Source organism: Ovis canadensis, chromosome 22 (assembly GCF_042477335.2).
Source record: "Ovis canadensis isolate MfBH-ARS-UI-01 breed Bighorn chromosome 22, ARS-UI_OviCan_v2, whole genome shotgun sequence".
NCBI lineage: Eukaryota > Metazoa > Chordata > Mammalia > Artiodactyla > Bovidae > Ovis > Ovis canadensis.
This window is the reverse complement of record NC_091266.1, coordinates 26,764,452-26,780,869: the sequence shown is the minus strand read 5'-3', so window position 1 is coordinate 26,780,869 and position 16,418 is coordinate 26,764,452. Positions and strand designations below refer to the sequence as shown.

General features: G+C 41.0%; 1 protein-coding gene across 2 annotated transcripts in view; it reads left to right on the top strand.

The window, feature by feature from the left end:
• Nucleotides 1-16,418, top strand: part of PANK1 (pantothenate kinase 1) — a 111,421-nt gene that overhangs the window by 7,791 nt on the left and 87,212 nt on the right. For both annotated transcript variants that reach the window (XM_069567953.1, XM_069567954.1), the window contains exon 3: nt 15,931-16,071. The gene's annotated coding sequence lies outside the window, so the exon portion shown is untranslated. The remainder of the gene's footprint in view (nt 1-15,930; nt 16,072-16,418) is intronic.

The following is a 16,418-nucleotide window of genomic DNA, read 5'->3' as shown; positions in this document are numbered from 1 at the left end:
GTCTGTAATATCCCAGGCTTACAGTGTGGGAGTCAAGAGATGAAGGAATAGGAAATAGAAGTTAATTATTTATAGCTCTGAAGGTAACCAGTAGAGGCAGAAAAATAACCACACTCTCTTGGCTAAGTGCTTATCTATCATTGTAGGAAGTAAGTAGATAGTGCCTATAGTTAATACATGAAGAAATAACATTAGGAGTGTGTTATTGAAAAATATGTCAACAGAACTAAAAGTAGATTGTAAGGGTGATTGCTTCTGAGAAGCAGGACAGGAGGGGGACTGGGGAAGCTTTTTGTTAGAAACTCTTTTTAAAAAATTCGTAATCAGAATTTTCTAATGTGATGTGTCAAAGAAATGACACACTGTTCGCTCACTGTGTGTCCAGCTATAAGACCCCATCATCCCCTCACTGAAGGAGGCTCCCCGCCCCTGAGCTTGCAGAGGTTGCATCAATGTCCATCTTTCTAAACCATGGTCGACTGATAACTTGCCTGAGAGCTTCTGCGCTCTCTCTTCCCTCTGTTCTCTCCAGATGTCTCTCCATGACTGACTTGTCATTATTCAGTGTTACCCTCCCCAAAGAGGTGATCTTTGCCCACTCGCCCTGAGATTGCTCCCTTCACCCCCCACCCCCGCCAGCCAGTCACTTGCTATCCAACTGACCTCGTTTACTTTCTTCAAAACGTTCTTGCAATAACGGAAATTACTTTCTTTGTTTACACTGTGTCTTCCCCCACCATAGGGCAGACCCCTGAGACAGAGACCTCATCCACCTTGTTCACCACTATATCCCTACTGCCTAGGATGGTGCCTGGCACATAGTAGGTGCCCAATCCTCACTAGGTATTCAATAAAACTTTTATTAATAGGATGTGTAGAGGAGTTCACACTGTGCACTCTCTTATATGCCATCTCATTTAGTCTTAAGACCCTAATATTTGTCCAGCATGAATACATACATGTAAGTGCACACACTCATGCACACACACATACTCCACAAATGGGTTTCCCAGTCCAGACTCCTGCAAGTCCTAAAGCTGGGGTTTCTGTTTTCTACTTCATCTTCAGTGTCCTCTGGTGGGGAGGGATCTCACACGATTTTGAAAAGATAAACATCTTTTAAAATATGTATCTTTTCAAATATATCCTGTTGACAAGGTTGAAATTCACAGCAGTGCATTTGGGAGCCTAGCAAGGTCTTAGGACACAGGCAGACGTTCTTTGGGCTTCCCAGGTAGCTCAGTGGTAAAGAATCTGCCTGCCAAGATCCAGGTTCTATCCCCCAGTTAAGAAGATCTTATAGAGAAGGAAATGGCAACCCACTCCAGTATTCTTGCCTGAGAAATCCCATGGACCGAGGAGCCTGGCGGGCTACAGTCCATGGGATTGCAAAGATTCGGGCAGGACTAAACAGCAGCAGATGTCCTTCAGCTGGATGAGCGGAGAGGCCCAGCGCAGGTGCGGCAATGAGCTGACAGCGAAGGCAGTCGCGCCTGTGGTTCTCCTCATACAGGAAGAGGTGCGCTTACTCGAATGTGGGCATGAACGGCAGTCCCCGGCCTCCGTTCCACACAGCCCCCCATGGTTGGTCAGCAACTATCTCCTCATACGGCTCCCTCCCCTACTCTGCTGTTTTTTGGAAGTCCGTCAGTTGAGTTATTAACTGTCTCTGAATCCCTGATCTAAAAATCTCAGTTGTCCCCAAGTCGACATGGATAGATCTAACTACATGGAAGTATGGAACAGGAAAGAAAAACTCAGCAGTAGCATTTCAAGACCTTTTCTCACTGCAAATATGAACAGACCATTCTGTTACCAAAATGAAAGTACTTAAAACCAAAACAGCACTATTTATGCATTATATCTCGCCTTGTTTTGAAAATAAATAGCACAAGGTGGTGCTAGTGGACCTCACATATTTTCTTTTCAGCAGCAATTATAGATTTTCTGGTGAACTTTTCTAAAGAGCTCTCTTTCTGATGAGCTATTTCAAGATTCTGGCTTCCTCAGAAGGGGGAAGAAGGATCATGCCAATGTGATCTTTTTATTTCAGAAAATATTACCTTTATTATATGCATTTCAGATTTTCATTACTAGGGAAATAATGATGTCATGAGTATTTTGACTATTTTTGGTTGAGAGAAGCCAGTGAATTCACTGTAATTAATTGGAACATAATGAGACCAATTTTAGTAACTCCCTCAGAACATACGATCTTTGCTCTGTGCCAACAGGGCCTTAGTGATGTTGGGAGGGAAAAAGAAAAATGAGAAAGAAGGAGTAAAAAGGAAACACGTGTTTGGGTAGTTTTTGTTTTCGGTCATCTAAAGGAATATTTCTGAGTCTTTAGTCACAGAGTTATAGAATATTAGAGACATAATGGGACATGCAAGTGATCTGATTCAACTTTTTCATTTTATAGGGAAAAAAACCAAGGCTCTGAAAAGTTAAGCAGCATGCCCAAGCACACATCATAGGCATTGGCAGAGCCAGAATATGACTACATAAATTATAAGAACCTAACCAGTTCTTTAAAAATAGATACACAAGGAAAAGTATCAAGCTACAAATAATTAGAATAGTATGATCTCATATTAGCAACTCTGACACTGGCACACATTTTTTAAAAATACATGAAATCTTCTTCAGCAGTCAGAAGATGAGCGCTGTTCTTTCTACTTCCTGAGCTCCTTTTCATTCCGTTTCCCCCAGTATTTCACCCCTAATGCAAGTTTTTTTACCCTAATACAGTGTTTGTGCTCCAGAGACTTTCATTGATCACCTTATCATGTGCTTCAAACAAAAACAGAGACAGATTTTAATTTTTTTAGTTCCAAGTTAAAAGAAATACTCTATACTTAAGATGATTATTGTTATACAAGTACTTAAAAATATAAATATATTAAATATTTTTTATAATTGTCAAGCACCTAAGTAGAAACTTGCAGGCATGTACATTTTATTGAAGTTAGTAGGGGAACTTTCCTGGTGGTCCAGTGGGTTAAGACTCAATGTTTCCAATACAGAGTTCAAGGGTTCAGTTCCTGGTCAGGGAACTAAGATCCTGCATGCCATGTAGTGTGGCAAAAAAAAATTTTTTTAATTAATGGGGATTTATCATTAGTTCAGATACTCATGGAAGAACATTATTTCTAAAAATAGGACAGAGTACCACTTCTATTCTCTTGCTGTTTTTCACAATCAGTTCAGTTCAGTCGCTCAGTCGTGTCCGACTCTTTGCGACCCATGAATCGCAGCACGCCAGGCCTCCCTGCTGCTGCTGCTGCTAAGTCGCTTCAGTCGTGTCCGACTCTGTGCTACCCCGTGGACTGCAGCCTACCAGGCTCCTCCATCCATGGAATTTTCCTGTCCATCACCAAATCCTGGAGTTCACTCAGACTCACATCCATCGAGTCAGTGATGCCATCCAGCCATCTCATCCTCTGTTGTCCCCTTCTCCTCCTGCCCTCAATCCCTCCCAGCATCAGAGTCTTTTCCAATGAGTCAACTCTTCGCATGAGGTGGCCAAAATACTGGAGTTGCAGCTTTAGCATCATTCCTTCCAAAGAAATCCCAGGGTTGATCTCCTTTAGAATGGACTGGTTGGATCTCCTTGCAGTCCAAGGGACTCTCAAGAGTCTTCTCCAACACCACAGTTCAGAAGCATCAATTATTTGGCACTCAGCCTTCTTCACAGTCCAACTCTCACATCCATACATGACCACAGGAAAAACCATAGCCTTGACTAGACGGACCTTAGTCGGCAAAGTAATGTCTCTGCTTTTGAATATACTATCTAGGTTGGTCATAACTTTCCTTGCAAGGAGTAAGCGTCTTTTAATTTCATGGCTGCAGTCACCATCTGCAGTGATTTTGGAGCCCCAAAAATAAAGTCTGACACTGTTTCCACTGTTTCCCCATCTATTTCCCATGAAGTGATGGGACCAGATGCCATGATCTTCATTTTCTGAATGTTGAGCTTTAAGCCAACTTTTTCACTCTCCTCTTTCACTTTCATCAAGAGGCTTTTTAGTTCCTCTTCAGTTTCTGCCATAAGGGTGGTGTCCTCTGCATATCTGAGGTTATTGATATTTCTCCCGGCAATCTTGATTCCAGCTTGTGTTTCTTCCAGTCCAGCATTTCTCATGATGTATTCTGCATAGAAGTTAAATAACAGGGTGACAATATACAGCCTGGACGTACTCCTTTTCCTGTTTGGAACCAGTCTGTTGTTCCATGTCCAGTTCTAACTGTTGCTTCCTGACCTGCATACAGATTTCTCAAGAGGCAGGTCAGGTGGTCTGGTATTCCCATCTCTTTCAGAGTTTTCCACAGTTTATTGTAATCCACACAGTCAAAGGCTTTGGCATAGTCAATAAAGCAGAAATAGATGTTTTTCTGGAACTCTCTTGCTTTTTCCATGATCCAGCAGATGTTGACAATTTGATCTCTCATTCCTCTGCCTTTTCTAAAACCAGCTTGAACATCAGGAAGTTCACAGTTCATGTACTGCTGAAGCCTGGCTTGGAGAATTTTGAGCATTACTTTACTAGCGTGTGAGATGAATGCAGTTGTGCGGTAGTTTGAGCATTCTTTGGCATTGCTTTTCTTTGGGATTGGAATGAAAACTGACCTTTTCCAGTCCTGTGGCCACAGCTGAGTTTTCCAAATTTGTTGGCATATTGAGTGCAGCACTTTCACAGCATCATCTTTCAGGATTTGAAATAGCTCTACTGGAATTCCATGACCTCTACTAGCATTGTTTGTAGTGATGCTTTCTAAGGCCCACTTGACTTCACATTCCAGGATGTCTGGCTCTAGATAAGTGATCACACCATCGTGATTATCTTGGCCATGAAGATCTTTTTTGTATAGTTCTTCTGTGTATTCTTGCCATCTCTTAATATCTTCTGCTTCTGTTAGGTCCATAACATTTCTGTCCTTTATCGAGCCTATCTTTGCATGAAATTTTCCCTTGGTATCTAATTTTCTTGAAGAGATCTCTAGTCTTTCCCATTCTGTTCTTTTCCTCTATTTCTTTGCATTGATCGCTGAAGAAAGCTTTCTTATCTCTTCTTGGCTATTCTTTGGAACTCTGCGTTCAGATGCTTATATCTTTCCTTTTCTCCTTTACTTTTCGCTTCCCTTCTTTTCACAGCTATTTGTAAGGCCTCCCCAGACAGCAATTCTGCTTTTTTGCATTTCTCTTCCATGGGGGATGGTCTTGATCCCTGTCTCCTGTACAGTGTCACGGACCTCATTCCGTAGTTCATCACACACTCTATCTATCAGATCTAGGCCCTTAAATCTATTTCTCACTTCCACTGTATAATCATAAGGGATTTGATTTAGGTCATACCTGAATGGTCTAGCGGTTTTCCCTGCTTTCTTCAATTTCAGTCTGAATTTGGTAATAAGGAGTTCATGATCTGAGCCACAGTCAGCTCCTAGTCTTGCTTTTGCTAACTGTATAGAGCTTCTCCATCTTTGGCTGCAGAGAATATAATCAGTCTGATTTCGGTGTTGACCATCTGGTGATGTCCATGTGTAGAGTCTTCTCTTGTGTTGTTGGAAGAGGGTGTTTGCTATGACTAGTGCATTTTCTTGGCAAAACTCTATTAGTCTTTGCCCTGCTCCATTCCGCATTCCAAGGCCAAATTTGTCTGTTACTCCAGGTGTTTCTTGAGTTCCTACTTTTGCATTCCAGTCCCCTATCATGAAAAGGACATCTTTTTTGAGTGTTAGTTCTAAAAGGTCTTGTAGGTCTTCATAGAACCGTTCAACTTCAGCTTCTTCAGCGTTACTGGTTGGGGCATAGACTTGGATTACTGTGATATTGACTAGGTTGCCTTGGAAAACGAACAGATATCATTCTGTCATTTTTGAGATTGCATCCAAGTACTGCATTTCGGACTCTTCTGTTGACCGTGATGGCTACTCCATTTCTTCTGAGGGATTCCTGCCTGCAGTAGTAGATATAATGGTCATCTGAGTTAAATTCATCCATTCCAGTCCATTTTAGTTCGCTGATTCCTAGAATGTCGATGTTCACTGTTACCATCTCCTGTTTGACCACCTCCAGTTTGCCATGATTCTTGGACCTGACATTCCAGGTTCCTATGCAATATTGCTCTTTACCTCATCTGACCTTGCTTCTATCACCAGTCACATCCACAGCTGTGTATTGTTTTTGCTTTGGCGCCATCCCTTCATTCTTTCTGGAGTTATTTCTCCACTGACCTCCAGTAGCATATTGGGCACCTACTGACCTGGGGAGTTCCTCTTTCAGTATCCTACCATTTTGCCTTTTCATAATGTTCATGGGGTTCTCAAGGCAAGAATACTGAAGTGGTTTGCCATTGCCTTCTCCCAAGGGGTATCTTTTTCACAATAATAATATAGTAATAGAAATTATGGCAGTGTCACCCAATTCTTTTAACTTCTTTCAATTTAGATGTCAAAAATAAGTGATTTATTATCCAAAATTACTTAAAAGTTTTATCAGCTAATAATTGAATTAGGTCCTCTTTTTAGTTTTATTGAAAGCTGTAAATTAGAAACCATCTCACTTATAAAAGGTTTTATTAGACAGATATTAAGAGTCTCAGTCTCTGAAATGTACCAAAAATGCTATTATCACAGATTATCAAGTAAATGTTAATTATATGTTTTATTCTTTCACTCAGCAGTGTTTCATTTAAACCAATATACTCAGTCAAAATTGGAGATACTAATTTCAGTTATCTATGATAGTAAGCATTCAGAAAACGAAGATCATGGCATCTGGTCCCATCACTTCATGGGAAATAGATGGGGAAACAGTGGAAACAGTGTCAGACTTTATTTTTGGGGGCTCCAAAATCTCTGCAGATGGTGACTGCAGCCATGAAATTAAAAGACGCTTACTCCTTGCCAGGAAAGTTATGACCAACCTAGATAGTATATTCAAAACCAGAGACATTACTTTGCCAACTAAGGTCCGTCTAGTCAAGGCTATGGTTTTTCCTGTGGTCATGTATGGATGTGAGAGTTGGACTGTGAAGAAGGCTGAGCGCCAAAGAATTGATGCTTCTGAACTGTGGTGTTGGAGAAGACTCTTGAGAGTCCCTTGGACTGCAAGGAGATCCAACCAGTCCATTCTGAAGGAGATCAGCCCTGGGATTTCTTTGGAAGGAATGATGCTAAAGCTGCAACTCCAGTACTTTGGCCACCTCATGCGAAGAGCTGACTCATTGGAAAAGACTCTGATGCTGGGAGGGATTGGGGGCAGGAGGAGAAGGGGACGACAGAGGATGAGATGGCTGGATAGCATCACCGACTTGATGGACGTGAGTTTGAGAGAACTCCGGGAGATGGTGATGGACAGGGAGGCCTGGCGTGCTGCGATTCATGGGGTCGCAAAGAGTCGGACACGACTGAGTGACTAAACTGAACTGATGATAGTAAAGTGTTTTTTATAAACTTCTTTTATCATATTTTGAATATAGTTATGTCAAAACTTAAAGCTTTGATTCAGTGAATATATGGAAGGTACCCCTATCTTATGGTCAACCAGACCACAAATGACAAAGCCATATGACCCAGTTAACAAAGCCAGTCCTCATTTGGAAAATTAATCACTAGAATATGACTTATTTTCTGTCAGAAAAAGTCCGATTATATTTTTCAGTTCAGATATGCTAATATTTCTTTTAAGGAACAGTATCAAAGTCACTGAGAAGTTACAGAATCCATGTTGTACAGTGTAATTATATGAGCTATCAAGATTACAATGATATAGCTCTCATATAAGTAATTTTACATTACTTAAAGCAATAGATTTTTCATTTCTTAATTTGCAATAATGCAAATATCCAGCTAAGAGTAGAAGTTACATATTAATCAAGACCTATGAGAACAGGCGTTATATTCTTTAGGAATCTTGATTCGAAATCTGGTATGTTTAATAAAAGTAAGTAGTTGTTTAGTCACTAAGTTGTGTCCAGCTCTTCGGCATTCCCATGGTCTGTAACCTGCCAGGCTCCTCTGTCTACAGGATTTCCCAGGCAACAATATTGGAGTGGGTTACCACTTACTTCTCCATAATAAAAGTATACATTGTTTATATTAATCAGGGTAATTAAAGCTAGATGCTATTATAGCACCACACTATTTGTCATTCATATCATAGCCCCAGTGACAGTAGGGTGACTCCTGTGCAGCTGTCCTCAGAACAGTGGCTTGGTTCCTTTCATCTGGTAATGTGCAGTTTTGACCTCCGTGGGCCCAGCAGAAAGGGAAGAGAGAGCTTGACTAATGGTGCCCAGAGAGTTTATAACTAGGCCTAGAAAGTGGTGTCGATTGTTTCTGCTCATGTTCCTGGGATAGGAACCTAGGCATGTGGTCCCAGTCTAACTGCAGGGCAGAGTGGGAAATGTGGTTTTCTAACACACCCAGGAAGAAGCCCAGTTGATGAGCACACAACCAGTCTCTGTCACACAGCTAATAACCTAATTGGCCCAGCATCTAGCATATTCACTTGTTGTTATTAGGAGGTGGTGTTATTAGGGTTGCTGTTTCCTACTCCAGGAGATCGTAATTACCAACCCAGGGCTCAAACCCACATCTCCTGTGTCTCCTGCGTTGGCAGGCAGATTCTTTACCATTGAGCCACCTGGGAAGCTATTAGGAGATAATAAACAGTAAATAACTCAAAAGATGAAATAAAATGGGAATGGGGGACTTCCCTGGTTGTCCTGTGCAATGGCTAAGACCCTGCATTCCTAATGCAGGAGGCCCAAGTTCAATCCCTGGTCACGGAACTAGGTCCCACAGGCCACAACTAAAGCTCCTATAAGCCACACCTGAGACCTGGCACAATCAAATAAATATTAAAAATGGGAATGGAATTTAATCAGGATAAATATCTCATGATCTGATTTGATAAAATAGGGTTTAACTCCCTTATTGGATGATAGACAACTAACCTGAGAAAAATCTTATAATTTTTTCTAGCTAATGACAAGTGCCAAGATGAGTATTCTTTACATGGCTGAAAAGAATTGCTTTCCTTAAAAAAAAAAATCTAAGCTGTCTTTCCTTTACTATCATCGTACTTTCAAGGGCACTGCATTCTTTGATTCTAGTCCAAAGAAGTGGACTATGGACGGAGGAACCTGGTAGGCTGCAGTCCATGGGGGTTGCTAGGAGTCGGACACGACTGAGCGACTTCACTTTCACTTTTCACTTTCATGCACTGGAGAAGGAAATGGCAACCCACTCCAGTGTTCTTGCCTGGAGAATCCCAGGGACGGGGGAGCCTGGTGGGCTGCCGTCTATGGGGTCGCACAGAGTCAGACACGACTGAAGCGACTTAGCAGCAGCAGCATCCCAACACTGGCCAAAATATGCTGGTTCTAAAGCAACATTTTTCTCTTTAACAGAAATATGTATAAGAAAGACAAACGTTAGGCAGGATTTTATGTGCCTTGATTAATTATTCAAGGAGCCTTCCCCAATCATTATTTTAAGATTTTTTTCCTAATATGGAAAAAATCCATTTTTAAAGTATTTATTGAATTTGTTACAATATTGCTTGTGTTTTATGTTTCAGTCTTTTGGCCACAAAGCGTATAGGATCTTAGTTCCCTGATCAAACCTGCACCACTTGCGTTGAAAGACAAAGTCTTAACCATTGGATCTCCAGTGACGTCTCCCAATCGTTTGAATTGTCCTTTTGTTGGGCAACCAGGAGATTTCTACTTACTGAGATAATACACCGTAAGATTCCAGATAAGTTAGGGTATGCCTTTCTTTTCTAAAGTAGGAGAATGGGCTATAGTGAAGAGACAGATGGGAACACAGAATATACGCTGAAGGCAAAGGAAAGAGTGTTCTTTAAGTTATAGTGAAAAATAAATAGAGCTTTATAGTCAAGTGAAGTGAAGTCACTCAGTCGTGTCCAATTCTTTGCGACCCCATGGACTGTAGCCTACCAGGCTCCTCCCTCCATGGGGTTCTCCAGGCAAGAGTACTGGAGTGGGGTGCCATTATAGTCAAGTAGTAGAGTCAATTCCAGATTCTGTCACTTAGAAGTTTGTGACACTGAGCAAGGTCAATGGACATTTCTGAGTCTGCTGCTTTTTAAATGCTGGCTTCTGTTGGGTACAGAAGGGACCAATAAATGGTAGTTATTGTTGCAGTCTTACAGGAGAGACCAATGTAAAAAAATAACATAAGTGTGGTATAGATTGTAACAAATGTGATCCCTTCCTCTCCTGAGGAAGAGAATTTTCATTGGATTTTACATTATACATTTATACATTATACATTTCTCATTTTATTTACTAGATTTTAAACTTCTGGGATTATAGGAACGGTGCTTTACACAGTTTCATAAACCCCTCAGTCCTAAGGACTGTACTCGCACATAATGGGAAAAGAGAAAAAGATTTAGGCCTGAATCAACAATCTCCAGTTCATTATAGATGTTTCATGAAGATCTACACAAATATGGGGATGAGGAGACTAAGGGAGAAAGGCTGGTCCTCCACAAAGAACTCATAAAATGATATTTGATGTAGGATGCTAACCACAGACTCTTAAAAGGCATTCAAAATTCTAATGAATTCTTTCTAACTTAAAGGAAATATTTTAGCAAAATGTCTAAAATACATTTTTAATTCTGAAACTTGATGAACAATAATTCTGAGTCACAGTTGGGATGTATAATTTAGAGAATCATTAGGAAAAAAACAAGCAAAACCTTTCAAATGAGTGGATATTTATGGGAAACTTGTAGGAGTATTTGAGACAGATCTGAAATGAGCTGTTTTCTCTCATTTATCCTGATTACTCATTGTGGGGCAATAAGTATCTAGGCAGATTAAGTACCAAACAGATCATTTGGAACAAAAAGAAACATCTATATTCAATGTCTATAAATTTAGCACATCCAGCCTCTTCTTGACTAGGCATCTTCACATTGCCCAGCACGGGCGTCAACTATTGGCTGTGTCAGTCAAACAGCCAAGAGTATTAGGTTCCTTTGCTAAAAATATTCCAACTCGAATCATCTTGGCAGACAATACCAAAAAAAAAAAGAAAAATTTCTTTGTCCAATAAAGTGGCCAAAGTTTAGGAGACTGAAAAGAAATAGAAAAGCAAGTTACTAATTGAGCCTCAGTCTTGTCACCATTAAAATGATATTTTTAATACAGGTCCACAGTCTCTACTCCACAATTCCAAAACAAACGAAGCAAAACCAAAACAGTGCTGTCTGAGACCAAAAAGCGTTTTTATTAGTTTGGCACCAGGATTATTTGGCAGCAAACCTCAGCTGTGCAGCCTTAGTTATATCTCAGCACTCGTATCCATCATATCCATCACCGCTCATGACTCCTCTCTGCTAACGTTTGGTGGCTTGAGGATTAATTGCGCTGTGAAAATGACCCAAAGAGTTAAAGACCTGCCTCTGGGTAACAGAAAAAAAGGATGCATCTCTCTTTGTCAATTGCTCAGAAAGTGGAGTTACTGCAGAAGCTTGGTGGTGATATGTCTGTGAGATGCCTTACTGAGGAATATGGTGTGGGAACCATCACCATTTATGACTTGTACAGACAGAAAGATAAGTTCTTAAAATTTTTATGCTGACAGTGATTACCAAGTGCTAGTGAAAAATAGAAAAACATTTCATAGGACCAAAAACAAGGATCTTGACCGTGTGTTAACTGAATGGATTCAACAACAAAGAAGTCAGGATACGCCACTGACTGCCTTGTCATAAAACAAGCTAGGCTATACCAGGAAGAACTGAACATTGTGAGTGTGAATATTCAGAAGACTGGCTGTAAAAATTTTAAAAGCATCGTGGTATCAAGTATCTTAAAATCTGTGGTGAAGAAGCTGCCGATGATCACGAGACCACTGGAAATTTTATTGATGAATTCACCAAGATTATGTCTGATGAAAACCCTAGCCCTGAACACATTTACAGCTCTGTACTGGTACTACCTTCCTAGACACACCTTAACAATGGCAGACAAAAAGGCACTGACATATCTAGGAAGCCAAGCAAAGGGTGACTGTTCTTGGTTGTGCTTAGGCCACAGACACACACAAGATAAAACTGACAGTGACTGGGAAAAGTCTCTATCCAAGATGTTTAAAAGGCGTGCACACGGACTCCCCTGGCGGTCCAGCGGCTGCGACTCTAGGCGTCCAGTGTAAGGGGCCCGAGTTTGATCCCTGGTCAGGGAACTAGATCTCACGTGCTAAAACTAAGACCTAGTGCAGCCAAATGAATACATTAAAAAAAAAAAAGGTGTACACAATTTACCTTTGCAGTATTATGCAAACAGGAAAGCACCAGTAACAAGAGAAATCTTTTTGGATTGGTTGCATTAGCACTTTGTGCCAGTGAGCAAGCTGGACTGGAAGACAACTGCAAAACTTTACGGTGCCTAGACAACTGTTCTGCCCATCCTCCTCCTGAACTTCTTGTGAAAAGTAATGTTTATGGCGCTTACTTTCTCCCCACTGTGACATCCATGATATAACCCTGTGACTAGGGAGTTCTGTGCTCCTTGAAGAACAAATATAAATGCTTCTTTCCTTTTTTTAAGTAGTATTCTTGCTTTGGTTAACAGGAGCCTGAAAATCCAAGATTTTCTTAAGAATTTAGTCTCGAGAACGCCCTTTGTGTTAGTCACTCAGTAATGTCCGACTCTGCGACCCCATAGACTGTAGCCTACCAGGCTCTTCTGTCAGTGGGATTCTCTGGGCAAGAATGCTGGAGCGGGTTGCCATTTTCTTCTCCAGGGAATCTTCCCAACCCAGGGATCGAACTCAGGTCTCCCACATTACAGTCAATTCTTTACCCTCTGAGCCACCAACCTAACTGTTAATGCTTAGAATGATGTCAGTAAATCAACACTAACTAGTACTTGGTACAGACTTTGGGCCACCATGACATTTGAAAATTACCTGACCGATAAAGATTTTGAAATATTTAGAGACTCTGGTTAAAAGATGATAGCAAAGCTCATTACTTTTACCAAAAACTTATCATCAGCTGAAAGTGTAAATCTAGTTGAAAGAAGCAGACTTTGAAGAAATGCTGAACACATGATGATGCCCCCATGTGCTTTCTTTGAGTCATGGGGAAACCGCTGGGAGAGTGTTAAGTACAGATCAGTGCAAGGATAGTGCTGACAGTGACATCACAAGCACAGGTGAAAAACGTCTCCAAAGACCAGAGGCTGAAAATGTGTGGCCACCTAATTGCTAGCCTTGAACAGCGTGTGTTTATCAGTGAGCAAGAGACGATGACTGTTGACTCATTTAGACAGAAACTGCTGGAGTCCCCCTGTGGTCCAGTGGCTAAGAATCCACCTGCTGGTGCAAGGGGCATGAATTTGATCCCCAGTCCAGGAAGATTCCACCTTCTTTGGGGCAACTAAGTTCATGCGGCCACAACTCCTGAAGCCCGCTTGCCTAGAACCCATGCTCCACAAGAGAAGCCACCACAATGAGGAGCCTGCACAGCACATCTAGAGAGTAGCCCCTGCTCGCCACAGCTGGAGAAAGTTCTTGTGCAGCAACAAAGACTCAGCACAGCCAAAAATAAAACTCAGTGAATAAATACTTTTTTTTTAAAAACAGAAACTGCTTAAACACAAGCCTGAGTTTAGGGAGACCAGTAACACTGAGGAAAGTCTTGAAAAAGGAAAGTCTCTCTGTGTTTGGAAACACTTCATCACTTGAGGATTCTATTTCTGGCTCCTCATCAGATCTTCAGCTCCAACCTGGTTTCACAGGCAATGGTAACACCAGCATCATCTCTTCGAGAAGTGATATTTGCTGCATGTGTTACAGGTTTGTTTCCATCAGTATAAATTTTAAATATTGCTAAGACCTTTCTTAGAAATAAGCTTTATCATAAGCAAGGAAAGAAAGAAACTTGGGACTTCCTTCGCAGTCTGGTGGTTTAGAGTCTCCCACTGCAGGGGACACAGTTTCAATCCCTGGTTGGGGAACTACTTTCCCACAAGCCCAAATTTGCTAATTTATTTACATAAATAAGGTATTTTTTTATGGTCTTTTTTTTTTTTCCACTTTGAATTTTCATATATTTCTTTGCAGAAATAGTAATGCATTACACATCCATTTGTAGTGTTATAAAATCTGGAGTGTATGTACCATATTCCACGGAATTCCAATTTCTTTTTAGATTGAAACAAAAATCTAATTTCCAAACACATTCTTCCCCAGGCTTTTGGATAAGAGATTGTAGACCTGTAATACTTACCTGAGAGATATGTTGTAAAGACCCCATGAAATGCCTAGCACATAGTAAGCGCTCATTTAATGTAATTACTGTTATTATTTCATTCCCCTGCTCTTAAGAGTAAAATGTTGGATAAGGTCTTTTTAGCATTGAAGTTAATAAGTTGACAGCAAAGGTAATAATCATGAAGTTAATACGTTGACAGCAAAGGTAATAATAAGCATTATTCAAATTTTATGACCCTAATAGATGCTTTGGAAATATACTGCTGATAATATGTACTAGGCGTTAACTCCCTAATTTTCATCTAAAAAGCATTTCCTAAATCAGAGAATAGAAAATGTTATGCTACAGCAGGCTACATTGCACGTTAGCCCTTATTTTATTCATCAAAGAAATACAATTATTAATACATGCTTATCTGTTAACCATTCTTTCAGCTCCCTCTTCCGTAAGTACCATATAAACCATAATTTAATCTTCCTTGTGAGCAAGAATTTATCCTAACCCTCTGTATAGCCTCGGCCGCTATCGTAAGATCTTGGACATGGCTAAATAAATAAAATTGGCATTGTGTTTTATAAATAAAGCTGTTGTTAGCCTGATGAGTGTGAATCGATTCTCTATAGCCTAGTCTCCTTTGTTTTCATTTTTCTGTAGTGTTTGTGTATTTAAAATATAAGGTTCATTGCTTTTCTCTCATAAAAGGCATACATAGCTATTGTAGAAAGCATGGCTTATAAAGAAGAAAATTAACTCACTCCTAGTTTTACGACCGCTTCCAGGTGGCTTAGCAGTAAAGAATCCACCTGCCAGTGCAAGAGATGCAGGTTTGATCACTGGGTCAGAAACATCCCCTGAAAAAGAAACTGGTAACCTACTCTAGTATTCTTGGTGGGGAAATCCCATGGACAGAGGAGCCTAGAGGGCTACAGTCTATGGGGTTGCAAAAGGGTTGAACATGACTTAGCGACACTAAAAGAACAATATTACAGCCAGTGATAATCACTCTTAACCTTTGTTTACTTTGAAAGCTGTGCTGATCTATAAGCCTTCAGTTTAGTTCAGTCGCTCAGTCGTGTGCGACTCTTCGCGACCCCATAAATCGCAGCACGCCAGGCCTCCCTGTCCGTCACCATCTCCCGGAGTTCACTCAGACTCACGTCTATCGAGTCAGTGATGCCATCCAGCCATCTCATCCTCTGTCAACCCCTTCTCCTCCTGCCTCCAGTCCCTCCCAGCGTCAGAGTCTTTTCCAGTGTGCTGGAGCTTCAGCTTTAGCATCATTCCTTCCAATGAAATCCCAGGGTTGATCTCCTTCAGAATGGACTGGTTGGATCTCCTTGCAGTCCAAGGGACTCTCAAGAGTCTTCTCCAACACCACAGTTCAAAAGCATCAATTCTTCAGCACTCAGCCTTCTTCACAGTCCAACTCTCACATCCATACATGACTACTGGAAAAACCATAGCCTGGACTAGACAGACCTTAGTCAGCAAAGTAATGTCTCTGCTTTTGAATATGCTATCTAGGTTGGTCATAACTTTTCTTCCAAGGAGTAAGCATCTTTGAATGGTCCCTCTCATTTCCCATTATCTCATGCCCTGCTTCTCTGCAAGCTGCTCTTATAAGGTATAATAACTTTCACCTTCGTGTGGACTCACAGGTATCCTGACTGGAGATTGGTTCCCATTCTCCACTCAGCACTGTTCTTGGATTGGAACGAGCTGATGTTGTGCAGGAAAGGCATGGCATGGAAGAGAAGGAGAGTCTCCACAGAGAGAAAAACAGCAGCAACTCAATTTTGGTAAGTAGGGATGTGAGGGGTGGGCCCTGTGTCCTCAGTGGTACCCACATCAGTCTCAAAAATAGTCACTGAAATAGGTGTGAGCCAATGGGAAGATGCCTGGAGTTAACTGTGCTGTTAGGGAAATCTCAGCCCAGCTCGTGATTAAAAGTGCACCCCACTGGTAATGTAAGCCAGATGAACAACTAGCTCTAAATGACACTAGAGTTGGTATTGTTAGACAGACCCTGGGAACTGGCCTTGTGTGATTTTGTTTTTGGACTTTATTCCCATGTGACACCAGGGTTTTCTATAATTTTTGTAAAATTATAATAATAGATGATGGTCTCCTTCTCCCAAGTAATATG